We start from the raw sequence: 16,441 nt of genomic DNA on the forward strand, positions 1-16,441 counted from the left end.
GAGAACTTACAGGATAAACAATTGAAGTTGGAAGTGATGATAAGAATTGAGCAGACAAAATCGGAAGTGTTTTGTGCAAATCTGTTTTGATTGATGGATTGAATACTTTACTAAACAAAAAAGTAGTACAGCACAAGTACAGTCAAAACACCCATCCTAAAAAACACAAAAAACTCACCCTGTGCGGTCTTGGAAATTTCCATTGAAGGTCCTTGGTGTTTTTTTTTTTAGTTTTAGTTTTTTTGTACAGTACGTGCATGGCAACAGGAAGTGGTTAGGGTGTGACGTGTGATTCATACATGAACACCATGATTACTGATAGAAAATGTAGATGTGAAACTTCTCATATCCTCTCACTCTCGCATTGTCTCCTTTTACTTCAAAGCATCAGCTCAATAACCGAAAAAAAAGAAGCTTGGTGTGCCTCTTTCTTATGCAACATATGAAAATATAATGACATTTAGAAATGTGCAGATACACTGACTCTATACACCTGTATGTAGGTTTGTTTACTGCTGAGGATTCAGGATTTTGTTAAACCTGTGTGTCTGAGGAGAGTAGGTGGTGATATAAGATACAGAATAACGCTTTCTCTTTGTCAAGAAAACAGATCTAGGTTACTTTGGAGATAGAGCAAAAGAAAGACATTTAGTAGAATATTGCACGTTATAAAGAGACCAGAATCTGCAAGTTGTAAGCTTCTTATAACATGCGTGAAAACTTTATATGATTATACACTTTCTTACTTTCTGACTTGTCAGAATAAGAAGCAGGCAATACTCTTGAATTTGACTTAATCCCTACCCTAATGGTTTAGGTTTCCATTTCTTACTTTGTATTGTCTTGAACATGAATTGAAACTGATAACATTTCCCACTATGCCTAATGAACGCTGTTGAATGTCGTAAATATAGGTACTGTATAGTAGTGAGACACCTCAGGGTGACTTGCGACCTCAGGGTGACATGCGACCTCGCCCGCCATCTGGCCAACCACAGCGTTTCTCTGACGATTCTAGTTGTTGTCATTCTGGGGGGAGTTTGTTCATGTTTTTGTGAGGGTATCAACCCTAGGAGACACGGGGAGAACATGCAAACTCCACACAGAAAGGCCCTATCGCCAACCCCACCTAGGGTGTGGGCGCTGATGACGTGGAGGGAGAAACACGCCGCCCATATATGTCCTTAATATTGATAACATAATATCCTTAATAATGTCCTTAATATTGAAAATATAGGAATCTCCATATGGGCATAAAACGTACGTAAGTAGTGCCAAGCAGGGCCTTGGTGAGTTAGGGCCTTGGTTTGATGCCTGTGGATCTCCATATGGGCATAAGGGGGTACCTTAACATTCAAATTTTCGGCCTGGGATTTATGACATCAGGAATCTCCATGTATGGGCATATTATTTTTTTCCTTTTCTGGGAATGACCATATATGGACTTTTTTATTTTATTTTATCCTTTATTAATAATAATATGTATCCATATACATACAATATATGTTATGCCCATACATGGAGATGGGCATAAAAAAAGCTGTCAAATATTTTACTAGGGATGCTGAATTTAAATCTTTGTTAGATATGTTACTATACACCTTTACGAACACACTGGTGAAGAAATTGATTGGTAAGGAATTTATTCCCAGGGTTTTATTAAAATTCCCTGATTAATGCGACCTTCGGTCGCAACAAGCAAGCGACACTTTACAGATGAAACAAATTGAGTTTTTAGATCACAACGGGTATAAATTAAGCAATAGTCACACCAGTGTTCAATAGTTTTGCTATGAGTGCAGTTAGGGCCGAATTAAATAGATATATTAGCCTACACTGTGTGTACAGAGTTTATGGCTTGTAGTGAACTCTTTCCCTTGTTGCTCTTCTGCCCGTGGATTGCTTGAATGGGGAGAATGCATTTTGGACAAAGTTCCATTTACAAAGTGACATGTTCTGTCTGTCTGTCTGTCTGTCTGTCTGTCTGTCTGTCTGTCTGTCTGTCTGTATGTCTGACAGTGCTGTACATGGTTCTGAATGGTCCTGAATTCCACTAGGGCAGGGGTCGGCAACCCAAAATGTTGAAAGAGCCATATTGGACCAAAAAAAAACTAAAAACAAATCTGTCTGGAGCCGCAAAAAATTAAAAGCCTTACATAAAGCCTTATAATGAAGGCAACACATGCTGTAAGTGTCTATATTAGCTATATTAGGCCTACTATCAAAATGACTAAGTAGGCTTCAAATACATAATGAGCATTCATGATTAAATGTTTATTTTCCCTGAGGCATCCTGGAGAGAATGTTGACATTTAAAATGTATTCTACACATTTTAACAGCATTGGAAAACGTTAAGAATGTCATGTCAATATTTGGTGTAGATGGGGAAAAAGGAGGGGACCAAGTAGTATAGTGTAGCGTTTAAGTGATATATATATTTTTGGCATTTTCTGCCTTTATTGAGTGAACAGTATTGACAGTAGACAGGAAATGGGGAGAGAGATGGGGAGTGAAAAGCAGCAAAGTTCGTCGGGATTCGGAGTAGAACTCCCAAACCCTGCAGGTGCCTGGACCGCTAGACTAGCCGCCCAGGCCAGCAGCTTGTTTTTTACCTCTATGTCTAGGTACACCCTACTCTCGTGACCCTAGGCTTGTGCCTCTGTAAATTCAGCCCTGTGTGCAATCTGCATTTGTGTCTAGAGGTAAAGATACTTCTGCCAGTAGAAAACAAATAAAGATAATTATGACGGTTCATATACTCTCTATACCAGACCTGGCCATTGTGCGGCCCGGGGGCCGTATGCAGCCCTTTGGTTAACTCTGACCGGCCCTTGTAGGGTTAATTCTCAAATTACAAAATAAACATATTTTCTAATTTTACCTCATGCATGGACTAAAACTAAATTTCTTTTATTTTGAGTTTCTTTTATTCACGTACATATGGACGCAATGCGTACATCAGCACGTGTGTGTGTGAGAACATTGAATCGTTGTCTCAATAGCAAGTAGGTGCATGGTCAGACTGGTCACAAGTCAAGACAACCTGCCTTACCGTACCCATCAAAAATGGCTAAAGTGGCTAAAAAAAGAAAAGTCGATGCTGAATGCCGGGTTTTCAACAAACATTGGACTGGTAAGTATTTATTTACTGAAGTCGGAGGTAAAGCTGTGTCTTTAGTTTGTGGGGAGCACATCTTGCGGGGAGCACTGCCTTTTGGCCCGGCCCTCCACAATATTTTCTGTTGTTCATGTGGCCCCATGGAAAAAATAATTGCCCACCCCTGCTCTATACTGTATAGGCAGAGAATAAATGCACTGCTAGAGTCTAGTTTGTATCTCAAGAATAATCTCAATTGTCTCTGAAAAGAACGCATGGATCAGTTGATTTTATTTTTGTATTAATAATTTTCCTTTTTTGTTTAAAATCGTTTCATCCTTTAAAATAAATAAAAACATACAGTAAAATAGAGCAACTGGGCCAACAGGGCTCAATTTGAATGCTTCTATACAGCAAAGTAGCAATTTGGGTAGACATTACAAGTCACTACTGCATACCAATGGACAGTTTTCATATTATGCTATTTGTGCTCATCCAATTTGATTTCATTTATTTTAAGTAGTAGTAGTTTGGAGTAATAATACTGTGCCTTTGCATAAAAGAGAGGGGGTGTGGGTGTAACAGCGTAAATGCTTAATATTGGACCTGCACACAGAGAATGACCTATAAAACAACAATAACGATAAAATAAAACAATACAATACAATACAATAACACTGGTAACACACTGAAGATGATTAGGAGATATCTAGACCACACATGGGTAATATATGACCTGAGAATGTACCAGGCTGTAGAAACTCAATTTCGAGGCCAATTAATTCCATGTCCAAGTTAATGGTAATGAAAAATTACCATTTGATTGCATACCTGCGATCAGTTGTTTATGCAGGTACTGCATGTACTCAAATAAATATTCAGTATAGTTGTGAAACATTCTGCCTTGATTGCATTATGTTTTCTTTCAATAACCTATGAAGTGGTGAATATCAAAAACTGACACCTGCCAAAATAATTAGTAGACTCAAGTTGATAATGCATTGACGTGTATTTTATGTCATATTTTCATTGTAACCTCAAATACAACAGAATGTCACGTACAGCTGGGAAAAAAGAAGAAAAAAAACATTTTGTAACAGAACATTCTGCTGCGAAGCAAGGACCCATGCATTTGGGCATGACAAATAGCCTATAGCAGGGGTCAGCAACCTTTTTGAAATGAAGTGACATGTTTTCATTTTCTAGAGTTTCAGTGTGCCATGTCAACATACATTTTAATGACAAATATTTTGACATATTTTGATTGGCAGGACATAATGATCATTAGTCCCAGAGCAATAATCAACCCATCTCCCTGACTCCCTCCCCAGTCAAAGTTCAGAGTTTTAATGAATGTCGAATTTTGTGCAAGATGTAATTTGCTATAAATGAGCTAACTTAATTTTATTGACCACGTTTAAAAAAATGTTTTTTAAAATAAAAATCCTCTCTCTCACACTTATGCCAGTGTGCCGGTGATCACCCTCCCCGGTGCCAATGTTGGCACCCGTGCCTAGGGTTGCCTACCCCTGAACAGAACCACAGAGAGCACGTTGTTTATGCAGGTACTGCATGTACTCAAATGTAAAGTAAATATTCAGTATAGTTGTGAAACATTCTGCCTTGATTGCATTATGTTTTCTTTCAATAACCTATGAAGTGGTGAATATCAAAAACTGACACCTGCCAAAATAATTAGTAGACTCAAGTTGATAATGCATTGACGTGTATTTTATGTCATATTTTCATTGTAACCTCAAATACAACAGAATGTCACGTACAGCTGGGAAAAAAGAAGAAAAAAAAAACATTTTGTAACAGAACATTCTGCTGCGAGGCAAGGACCCATGCATTTGGGCATGACAAATAGCCTATAGCAGGGGTCAGCAACCTTTTTGAAATGAAGTGACATGTTTTCTAGAGTTTCAGTGTTCCATGTCAACATACATTTTAATGACAAATATTTTGACATATTTTGATTGGCAGGACATAATGATCATTAGTCCCAGAGCAATAGTCCACCTATATCTCCTCGACTCCCTCCCCAGTCAGAGTTCAGAGTTTTAATGAATGTCAAATTTTGTGCAAGATGTAATTTGCTATAAATGAGCTAACTTAATTTAATTGACCACGTTTTAAAAAAAACATTTTTTTAAATAAAAATCCTCTCTCTCACACTTATGCCTGTGTGCCGGTGATCACCCTCCCCGGTGCCAATGTTGGCACCCGTGCCTACGGTTGCAGTAAGGGCCTATAGCAAAGCACTCCGTACCAAGAGATCATACAGAGATAAGTAGCAAACAGAAGCAGTGAAACCCTCAGTTGAACAGAACCACAGAGAGCACTGGTGCTATGAGGAGCAAGACGCTCACAGCAGTGCTCGCAGCGCTGTTGCACAAGTCACTCTCGCAGCAGCTGATTGTATCCTTGCTTGGAGTGCGTGTCTCACACATCAACTGTGTGACGCAGCTCTTCACGGTAATGCCTGGCAACAATTCCGCTGTGAACAAATAAATAAAACATACATTAGTCTGTATACTTATAAAGGAGTAGTTCACCCCAAGATGACTTTTTTTCTGTTGATTACTCATGCCATGGAGACTTTAGTTCAATAATATTTTTTTTCGTATTTCTCGCATTCCTAACAAAAAAAAATTATTATAGTAAATTTAACACCCGAATGCATTTGGGTCCCCATCCGGAATCAATGGGCATACATTTACTATAATCAAATTATTGTCTTAGGAATGCGACAAAAAACCAAAAATATTGTTGAACTCAAGTCTTTATGGCATGAGTAATCAATAGAGGGAAAAAAAGTAATCTTGGGGGTGAACTACTCCTTTAATGCTCTGTCTAGAAAAATATTTGAATATTCTTCTGTGCTGAAGAATGTGAAACATTTGGGTAAACAGGAGAGGCCATGTGGTCTATAAAGCCATAGACGTATTACTTGTTCCTGAGCCGCAACGATCCATGGAAGCATCACATGATTGCGTTGTTAATGTGCAGGTTCCTTTGGTTAACAGCTCCTTCGGCTCGCACGCAAAACATCTCAAGGCAGAGGCTAAGACAACAGAGGGGCAGTATAATAGAGGTTACAGCGACTGAAATCCAATGCAAACGTATGCATGAGTATCAGAAGCATGACTTTCTGAACAAACCCTTATAATTACATTTCTCAAAAGATACAAATTATTTATGTATGAGAAGGTAGTCAACTGAATGTGGGTGGAATAAGAAATATAAATAAAGGGGAACAAAAAATGAATAAACCCCAACATAATTAAAAGGGGAAAAACATACCTTTTGGGAAGAGCAGAAGCCCAAGGATCAGTATGACTGCATGCATTTTGTTGTTCAACTGAAAGATTGGGCAACGGTACAGCTTTTAATATGTCTACAAAGAGGATGTGGGTGTATGTGTGGGTGTGTGTGCGTGCGTGCGTGCGTGGTGTGTGTGTGTGTGTGTGTGTGTGTGTGTGTGTGTGTGTGTGTGTGTTTTGAGGGAAAAACAGCTTCATTTGAAATCATATTTTATCATCTGTAGTCCCACATTAAGTCTGCTGAAGTGCATGAAGATTTCAATCACATTGTTAAAGTAACATTAAACATACCTTTGTTTCGACAGGAGTCTTCCTCCATTCACTATAGTTAAATTGATGTTTATAATAATATACTGATACATAGGCTTATATAGTGTTTGTATTTGTTGATGAAATCAATTATTGAGTAATAAGCTATGAGCTACCTGGCAGAGTTTCTGACAGACTACTGACTAGAGACATCCTGGACCAATAGCGCCCTCTTCAGGCTGATGGGGCACCATGAATGCAGCTCCCATTCACACAGGTCTATGAAGATGTTCCATAGATAGAAATGTTGATTGACAATAAGAATAGCATTCTAATTTCATAATTGTATATTTACGCACACTTATTTTATATATCTTTATTTATGTAATTTCATACGATCATTGTACAGAACATTGCTCAGTTTTATAACTCATCATTTTTGGGAAACAGGAATATTTTCATTATTTTCTTGTGTATACTTTGAACAAATCCTCCTGGGTTTGGTATCATTCTGCTCAAGGATAGATTTCGCTTCACCTCTAGAGTTAATATCCCTGTACATAAGAATGCATTGAAATTGAGTAGGTCTATAGAGTATAGATCTTAACATTAATAGAATTTTGGGATGTAGAAAGATTGCACATGCTTGCCAGCTGCTAAATAGGTAAGGGATAATGACACTGGCAACACATGCATGTTATGAATGATGCCAAATGCCTTCTCAGGTTGGTATACCAAGTGTATCCAATCAGGATAGAGAACTTACACTATAAACAAGTGAAGTGAAGTTGGAAGTGATGATAAGAATTGAGCAGACAAAATTGGAAGTGTTTTGTGCAAATCTGTTTTGATTGATGGATTGAATACTTTACTAAACAAAAAAGTAGTACAGCACAAGTACAGTCAAAACACCCAGCCTAAAAACCACAAAAAACGCACCCTGTGCGGTCTTGGAAATTTCCATTGAAGGTCCTTGGTGTTTTTTTTTTGTTTTTTTTTGTACAGTACTGTACGTGCCTGGCAACAGGAAGTGGTTAGGGTGTGACGTGTGATTCATACATGAACACCATGATTACTGATAGAAAATGTAGATGTGAAACTTCCCATATCCTCTCACTCTCGCAATGTCTCCTTTTACTTCAAAGCATCAGCTCAATAACCGAAAAAAAGAAGCTTGCTGTGCCTCTTTCTTATGCAACATATGAAAATATAATGACATTTAGAAATGTGCAGATACACTGACTCTATACACCTGTATGTAGGTTTGTTTACTGCTGAGGATTCAGGATTTTGTTAAACATGTGGGTCTGAGGAGAGTAGGTGGTGATATAAGATACAGAATAACGCTTTCTCTTTGTCAAGAAAACAGATCTAGGTTACTTTGGAGATAGAGCAAAAGAAAGACATTTAGTAGAATATTGCACGTTATAAAGACACCAGAATCTGCAAGTTGTAAGCTTCTTATAACATGCGTGAAAACTTTATATGATTATACACTTTCTTTCTGACTTGTCAGAATAAGAAGCAGGCAATACTCTTGAATTTGACTTAATCCCTACCCTAATGGTTTAGGTTTCCATTTCTTACTTTGTATTGTGTTGAACATGAATTGAAACTGATAACATTTCCCACTATGCCTAATGAACGCTGTTGAATGTCGTAAATATAGGTACTGTATAGTAGTGAGACACCTCAGGGTGACTTGCGACCTCAGGGTGACATGCGACCTTGCCGCCATCTGGCCAACCACAGCGTTCCTCTGACGATTCTAGTTGTTGTCATTCTGGGGGGAGTTTGTTCATGTTTTTGTGAGGGTATCAACCCTAGGAGACACGGGGAGAACATGCAAACTCCACACAGAAAGGCCCTATCGCCAACCCCACCTAGGGTGTGGGCGCTGATGACGTGGAGGGAGAAACACGCCGCCCATATATGTCCTTAATATTGATAACATAATATCCTTAATAATGTCCTTAATATTGAAAATATAGGAATCTCCATATGGGCATAAAACGTACGTAAGTAGTGCCAAGCAGGGCCTTGGTGAGTTAGGGCCTTGGTTTGATGCCTGTGGATCTCCATATATGGGCATAAGGGGGTACCTTAACATTCAAATTTTCGGCCTGGGATTTATGACATCAGGAATCTCCATGTATGGGCATAAAAGTTTTTTTTCCTTTTCTGGGAATGACCATATATGGACTTTTTTATTTTATTTTATCCTTTATTAATAATAAGTATCCACATACAATATTATGTTATGCCCATACATGGAGATGGGCATAAAAAAAAGCCTAGCCTAGCTGTCAAATATTTTACTAGGGATGCTGAATTTAAATCTTTGTTAGATATGTTACTAGACACCTTTACGAACACACTGGTGAAGAAATTGATTGGTAAGGAATTTATTCCCAGGGTTTTATTAAAATTCCCTGATTAATGCGACCTTCGGTCGCAACAAGCAAGCGACACTTTACAGATGAAACAAATTGAGTTTGTAGATCACAACGGGTATAAATTAAGCAATAGTCACACCAGTGTTCAACTTTAGTTTCGCTATGAGTGCAGTTAGGGCCGAATTAAATAGAAATATTAGCCTACACTGTGTGTACAGAGTTTATGGCTTGTAGTGAACTCTTTCCCTTGTTGCTCTTCTGCCCGTGGATTGCTTGAATGGGGAGAATGCATTTTGGACAAAGTTCCATTTACAAAGTGACATGTTCTGTCTGTCTGTCTGTCTGTCTGTCTGTCTGTCTGTCTGTCTGTCTGTCTGTCTGTATGTCTGACAGTGCTGTACATGGTTCTGAATGGTCCTGAATTCCACTAGGGCAGGGGTCGGCAACCCAAAATGTTGAAAGAGCCATATTGGACCAAAAAAAAACTAAAAACAAATCTGTCTGGAGCCGCAAAAAATTAAAAGCCTTACATAAAGCCTTATAATGAAGGCAACACATGCTGTAAGTGTCTATATTAGCTATATTAGGCCTACTATCAAAATGACTAAGTAGGCTTCAAATACATAATGAGCATTCATGATTAAATGTTTATTTTCCCTGAGGCATCCTGGAGAGAATGTTGACATTTAAAATGTATTCTACACATTTTAACAGCATTGGAAAACGTTAAGAATGTCATGTCAATATTTGGTGTAGATGGGGAAAAAGGAGGGGACCAAGTAGTATAGTGTAGCGTTTAAGTGATATATATATTTTTGGCATTTTCTGCCTTTATTGAGTGAACAGTATTGACAGTAGACAGGGAATGGGGAGAGAGATGGGGAGTGAAAAGCAGCAAAGTTCGTCGGGATTGGGAGTAGAACTCCCAAACCCTGCAGGTGCCTGGACCGCTAGACTAGCCGCCCAGGCCAGCAGCTTGTTTTTTACCTCTATATGTCTAGGTACACCCTACTCTCGTGACCCTAGGCTTGTGCCTCCGTAAATTCAGCCCTGTGTGCAATCTGCATTTGTGTCTAGAGGTAAAGATATTTCTGTCAGTAAAAAAACAAATAAAGATAATTATGACGGTTCATAATTATACTCTCTATACCAGACCTGGGCGTTGTGCGGCCCGGGGCCGTATGCAGCCCTTTGGTTAACTCTGACTGGCCCTTGTAGGGTTAATGGCAAATTACAAAATAAACACATTTTCAAATTTTACCTCATGCATGGACTAAAGCTGCATTTCTTTTATTTTGAGTTTTTTTTTTATTCACTTACATATGGACGCAATGCGTACATCAGCATGTGTGTGTGTGTGTGTGTGTGTGTGTGTGTGTGTGTGTGTGTGTGTGTGTGTGTGTGTGTGTGTGTGTGTGTGTGTGTGTGTGAGATTATTGTATCGTTGTCTCAATAACAAGCAGGTGGTCAGACTGGTCACAAGTCAAGACAACCTGCCTTACCTTTCCCATCAAAAATGGCTAAAGTGGATAAAAAAAGAAAAGTCGATGCTGAATGCCGGGTTTTCAACAAAAATTGGACTGTTAACTATTTATTTACTGAAGTCGCTCTATACTGTATAGGCAGAGAATAAATGCACTGCTAGAGTCTAGCTTGTATCTCAAGAATAATCTCAATTGTTTCTGAAAAGAACGCATGGATCAGTTGATTTTATTTTTGTATCAATAATTTTCCTTTTTTGTTTAAAATCGTTTCATCCTTTAAAATAAATAAAAACATACAGTAAAATAGAGTAACTGGGCAATTTGGATAGACATTACAAGTCACTACTGCATACCAATGGACAGTTTTCATATTATGCTATTTGTGCTCATCCAATTTGATTGAATTTATTTTGAGTAGTAGTAGTTTGGAGTAATAATATTGTGCCTTTGCATAAAATAGAGGGGGTGTGGGTGTAACAGCGTAAATGCTTAATATTGGACCTGCACACAGAGAATGGCCTATAAAACAACAATAACGATAAAATAAAACAATACAATACAATACAATAACACTGGTAAAACACTGAAGATGATTAGGAGATATCTAGACCACACATGGGTAATATATGTCCTGAGAATGTACCAGGCTGTAGAAACTCAATTTCGAGGTCAATCAATTCCATGTCCAAGTTAATGGTAATGAAAAATGACCATTTGATTGCATACCTGCGATCAGTTGTGTATGCAGGTACTGCAAATGTTAAAGTAAATATTCAGTATAGTTGTGAAACATTCTGCCTTGATTGCATTATGCAATGTTTTCTTTCAATGACCTATGAAGTGGTGCTTATCAAAAACTGACAACTGCCAAAATAATTAGTAGACTCAAGTTGATAATGCATTATTCACGTGTATTTTATGTCATATTTTCATTGTAACCTCAAATATAACAGAATATCACGTACAGCTGGGAAAAAAGAAGGGAAAAAAAACATTTTGTAACAGAACATTCTGCTGCGAAGAAAGGACCCATGCATTTGGGCATGGCAAATAGCCTATAGCAGAGGTCGGCAACCTTTTTGAAATGAAGTGACATGTTTTTATGTTTCAGTGTGCCATGTCAACATACATTTTAATGACAAATATTTTGACATATTTAGATTGGCAGGACATAATGATCATTAGTCCCAGAGCAATAATCCACCTATCTCCCCGACTCCCTCCCCAGTCAAAGTTTAGAGTTTTAATGAATGTCGAATTTTGTGCAAGATGTAATTTGCTATAAACTTAATTTAATTGACCACGTTTAATGTTTTTAAAATAAAATTCCTCTCTCTCACACTCTGCCAGTGTGCGGTGATACGGGTGCCAATGTTGGTGCGTGTGCGTTTGCACGCGTGTGTGTGTGTGTGTGTGTGTGTGTGTGTGTGTGTGTGTGTGTGTGTGTGTGTGTGTGTGTGTGTGTGTGTGTGTGTTTTGAGGAAGAAAAAAAAACGGCTTCATTTGAAATCATATTTTATCATCTGTAGTCCCACATTAAGTCTGTTGAAGTGCATGAAGATTTCACTCACATTGTCAAAGTAACATTAAACATACCTTTGTTTCGACAGGTGTCTTCCTCCATTCACTAGTTGAATTGATGTTTATAATAATATACTATTTGTTGATGAAATCTATTATTGAGTAATAATCTATGAGCTACCTGGCAGAGTTTCTGACAGACTGCTGAGTGGAGACATCCTGGACCAATACCGCCCTCTTCAGGCTGATGGGACACCATGAATGCAGCTCCCATTCACACAGGTCTATGAAGATGTTCCATGGATAGAAATGTTGATTGACAAGAATAACATTCTAATTTCATTATCGTATATTTACACACAATTCTTTTATATCTTTATTTATGTAATTTCATTTGATCATTGTACAGAACAATGCTCAGTTCTATAACTCATAATTTTTGGGAAACTTGTGTATACTTTTAACAAATCCTCCTGGGTTTGGTATTTCTGCTCAACATCATGCAGTGTATCTCAATGTGTTCCTGTTTTTCTTTAGGATAGATTTTGCTTCACCTCTAGAGTTAATATCCCTGTACATAAGAATCCATTGAAAATGTAGAAAGATTGCACATGCTTACCAGTTGCCAAATAGGCTTGATGTAGTGGAGTATATGGGCATAACACTGTCTGTTCTTACGGTCTATGTCAGTGGTTCTCAACCTGTGGGTCCCCCTAATTATTTTGGGGGGTCCCCAGATGATTAACTTAATGTGCAACATTGTTTTCTCACTCAACAGTAAACAAACCAACATTAAGTTCAAGTGTATAGAGGGTTTATGCACATGTCCAAAGTGACACTTTAATGACTTTTTAATAACTCTAAAATGACAAATTAAACATTGGCCAAATTGTCAAATATTAGAGGCAGAAATTGTGAACAGTATTTTCACAATAGAACCGTGTTATACAAAATGTAATCCCTCAACTCTTAGTGCTCGTCAGGGTGGGGGGTCCACAGTTAAAATATGATTATTTTGGGGGTCGTGGCCTGAAAAGGTTGAGAACCACTGGTCTATGTGACTGACGGATAGGGTGCAAAACATGGTGTCGGCCATGCCTTCGGCCTGGCGGAGACAATGAGGATGCCACTGTGAATATGCCACTGTGAACATTGATTACGGAGTCCTTGTCTGGTATCGCGACGCCCCAGCTGCCTTAAAGCTAAAGCTCCAAACAGCCCAAAACAAACTAATTAGGGTTGTGCTTGGTCTCCCTCCTCAGACCCACCTTACCGAGCATCACCACGAAAGCGTGGGGTGGCTCAAAGTAGCTGACAGAGTACAGCATCTTGCAATGGGCCTGGGGCCAGTTGCACCACCAGAACGTAAGTTCTGCCCTAAGTTAGGGAGTAAAGTCCTTACTAGAGGCTTAGTAACTACTAGTTAGTTTGTAACTAAGTGAGTTACTAACAGGTGTTGCACCACGACTTCTTAAGGCATAACGTAACTAGTAATGCGTAGACTGTTCCTAAAGTAATGTATAGTCGCATAAAATGACGTCATAGTTCCCGAATCCAATGAAAACGAACTGTTTCTAGTAAGGAAATAAAGCTTGTATCGTCTTTTGTCAACAAAGACCTCCGTCTCTCCACTGGCATGTAAGTCACTGATATGCGTGCACAGGGCGAGCGCATCCCTGCGCAGCGCATTGCCCTGCAAACGGATTGTAGGCTATCACAAATTATATTGGCCTCATACATTTTGCCCCGTTGTGAAGTAACGCAGGGCAGCGCATATTTGGAGACACAGGGGAAGAGAGCGCACTATTATGGCAAGCCGTTGTAACATTTAATAGCTAGACTGACTATGTATTCAAGATAGGGTTAATTGCGTTCTTCCTAGTCAAAATTAAAGTTTTGGATACACCGTTCAATTCGCTGTTGTGCTGTATATGCAGTGGTTGAAAAGTACTCAAATTAATTAAAAAAAGTATCAATCCTGCAATATAGAAATACTTTATTAATAGCAGACACATCGTGAGCTTGTAGATCGGCTATTTTCAAATGGCCGAAATGTATATAGGGCTTAATGTATGTTTTAAACAGATGGGTTGTTTCATTGTTGAATTAATTAAATAGCCGATATACTGTAATGCTGTCTGCCACGTTAGTAGTGAAGTTGCTCTACTCCCATAGAGATAGGTTACTTAGTAAGGGCTTAGTGCTGCCCAAAGGCTGGTGTAAATATTTAGTAGTTACTTACAGATACGTTAGAGTGGTGCAACAGCTGAAATTTTAGTAATGTGTAAGTCTTGACTTAGAAGCCATTTACGTTACAACTAGGCTACGTTTGAACTTAGTGTGAGGTGGTGCAACCCCGCCCTGGTGTACAAGATACACTACACCTCCAAGATTCCCATGTACCTGACAAACTACTTCTTAAAGGTCAAGGATGTTCACGATCACAACACCAGAGGCAGCTCCACTAATCATCATCAACGTAGATTTAACACTAAACAAGGCTCTAACTCGTTCTCCTGCTACACCATCAACATGTGGAACACCCTTCCACAAGCCCTAAAGGAGAGCAAATCCCAAGCCTCCTTCAAAATTGGTATGAAAAGTCACCTTCAGACAGCTGCTACCCGTGACTTGTAAATAGACTAAGCCCCCATGCTCCCCCCCCCCCCCCCCCCTTTTCTTTTTTTTCTGCCTTTGTATTTGATGTTATGCTTTGGAAACTGATATTATCCTAGATAAAGTACTATGTTCTATCCGTCTGTCTTTCAATGTTATATGAGATACTTAAAGTGTGGTTCCTGTGGAAATAAGCCTCGGCTTTCTAGGATCTCCTTTTAGTTGACCTTGTACCAGTGATTTGTACTGTCATGAAACTGTACTTTTTTCTATTGCAAACTTCTAATAAATTCTTCAATCAATCAATCAATCAATCAATAGAATGAGCTTCCCGTCATCATCATCAGACAGTTTAACTTTCACCTGATGCAGTGACGTCATCTGACCACTGGGAGGCAGCATAGGGCTATGTATATATAGAGACGACAGACAGGAACTCTTTCTCACCTTTCTTTTCTCTTTAGATGTGGTTGCATAAAGGCGTGAAAGAGTATCAGATATCATCAGCATGCCTAATTCACTTGGTAAGAAAAAGAAGGGAAAAAAAACATTCTTTAAAATGCAGTTGCATGGAAAGTGAAACTTAAACCAGATTTCTCGTGAATCAAAACTTAATTCAGTCCTTCCTTAAAGTTTGTGCAGGTAGGGCACGTAACGGTATTTCCAGTCAACTGTAAATGAAACTGAGAGAACTGGAGCATTTGTATTCATTTAGAGAGAATAGGCTCATTCATCGAACAAAGATACAGATTGCACCTGCCATTTAATAGGATCTGTGGCTGGTTATACAATCAGCACCATGGAGAGTGACATATTGAATATGTCGCGTCCGCGACCTCAATAATAATCATATCTAATATTTGACAATTTGGCCAATGTTTAATTTGTCATTTTAGAGGTATAAAAAATTCCTTAAATTGTCACTTTAGAAATGTGCAGATACCCTCTATACACTTAAACTTTATGTTGGTTTGTTTACTGTTGAGTGAGAAAACAATGTTGCACATTAAGTTAATCATCTGGGGACTCGACCCACTGGTTGAGAACCACTGATCTAGCCTAGAACCATTAGACTCGTGTTATCTCCTTTATAGCAACTTTTCTCTACGTTTTGTAGTCACAAATTAATTTATTTTATTTTATTATAGCTTGTCATATTAGTTGCTTATTTTATATGCACTTTAAAGCGGCCCGGTTTGGATCCTCACCAGACGGGGCGAATGCACTATCTGAGCCTAGAATATGGTGTGGATTCCTGCAAACCACAACATCGAAAGTGAAACTTATGATGAGTTTTTATTTCTCCAGTACTGAATCCTAAACACACCCACCACAGTCAGTACAGTAGCCTACAATAAGGGATCAGACGGATCTGACTAGGCCTACTGTACGTATAGGCTACTTTGTGTTCCTGCTTCTAATCAACTCACATCAAGGTATAGTCTCATAGTTTTTTATTGGTCTTATCAGTGTTCCCCTATATGCATATTGGAGGGCCGCCGCCCCTTAAAATCCGACCGCCGCTGTATGATTTTTTTCTGTATTTTGATTTTTATTTTATATAGGCTCTATAGTTCTATATTTTTTATATATTTTTTTTCTTTTCTTTTTTTTTTCATTTTGAGGATTTATTTACACGTGACTCGTGTGAAGCGTACCCGAGTGTGAAGCATACGTAGCCTACCTTAGAGAACAACGGTAGACTGCTTCACACGAAGGAGAGGTAGCGCTCCTCGGCTATAGCCTATCAT

The 16,441-nt window shown here is 38.6% G+C and overlaps 1 long non-coding RNA gene across 1 annotated transcript; it reads right to left on the bottom strand.

Annotated features, from left to right (window-relative positions):
• Positions 1-4,157: 4,157 nt before the first annotated feature.
• Positions 4,158-6,458, bottom strand: LOC308286464. Its single transcript, XR_013962105.1, has 3 exons — positions 6,405-6,458; positions 6,052-6,165; positions 4,158-5,598 (listed from the first exon to the last, which is right to left on the bottom strand). It is a non-coding gene; the product is annotated as an uncharacterized lncRNA (long non-coding RNA).
• Between the last annotated feature and the right edge of the window lie 9,983 nt (positions 6,459-16,441).

The sequence above is a fragment of the Nannobrachium achirus genome (genome assembly GCF_963921795.1).
Source record: "Nannobrachium achirus genome assembly, chromosome: 6".
Lineage (NCBI taxonomy): Eukaryota > Metazoa > Chordata > Actinopteri > Myctophiformes > Myctophidae > Nannobrachium > Nannobrachium achirus.